At 25.5% G+C, this 875-nt stretch overlaps 1 long non-coding RNA gene across 1 annotated transcript; it reads right to left on the minus strand.

Moving 5' to 3' along the window:
* Nucleotides 1-455: 455 nt before the first annotated feature.
* Nucleotides 456-816, minus strand: LOC113474242. Its single transcript, XR_003395909.1, has 2 exons — nt 723-816; nt 456-527 (listed from the first exon to the last, which is right to left on the minus strand). It is a non-coding gene; the product is annotated as an uncharacterized LOC113474242 (long non-coding RNA).
* Nucleotides 817-875: the final 59 nt, after the last annotated feature.

Below are 875 nucleotides of genomic sequence, written 5' to 3' on the forward strand. Positions count from 1 at the left end.
TTGACTTTATATAGACATTAACCTTACCCCAGTTATTGATTTAGGAAACAGTTTACGACACCCTGTACCATACAAGCGATATTGTTATCAAGAAAGCATATGCTACAAACACATCATAGATATTTATTTTAAATGTGTAACTATGCCTACTGAATATGGAATATTAAAGAAAAACCAAACATAGACTCGAGTTAATTAATTACTACAAAATACAGGCGTATAAAATATATAGGAATAATTTAATACCTGACATATATATTTGAAATGTTATTTTGTATTTATATGTGTGTATACATATATAAATTATATATATATGTATTTAATGTATATATATATTATATATAAATATATATATATTCATAATATTGAACCTATTAAAAATTTTCATTTAGACATTCACCTTTGTCCAATTCAACCTTTGCATGCAGAATCTTTCTCAGTCTGTTTAATTCTTCTTTTTTTAAAGCATCAAGTTTTGTTCTTATTTCTCCAGATACGCTGTATAACTCGTTGCTCAATGCACCATTCTGTATATTAAGTATAGTTGATTAATTTACATGGTGAAACGGGTAAAATAATTATGCTACAATAAAGAATACTTAACGTAAAATTATTGCTGTCATTAACCATAAGATATCCTATAAACACATTTAAGACACAGTGTATGTGCCAAAGTTCCTTTTCTCCCAATATCAACATATAAAAGATTTGTACATACTTACAAATGTGGTAGGTTACTTTAAATATGAAATAAAATACTTTTTGTATCTTCTCAAATTATAATTTGCAATAATGAACCTGTTTATCTATAGTTTTAAAAATTGACTTGATCTAGTACATTTAAAAACGCAAAGACTGTTGAATTACTTTAATAT

The sequence above is a fragment of the Ciona intestinalis genome, chromosome 5 (genome assembly GCF_000224145.3).
Source record: "Ciona intestinalis chromosome 5, KH, whole genome shotgun sequence".
Classification (NCBI taxonomy): domain Eukaryota; kingdom Metazoa; phylum Chordata; class Ascidiacea; order Phlebobranchia; family Cionidae; genus Ciona; species Ciona intestinalis.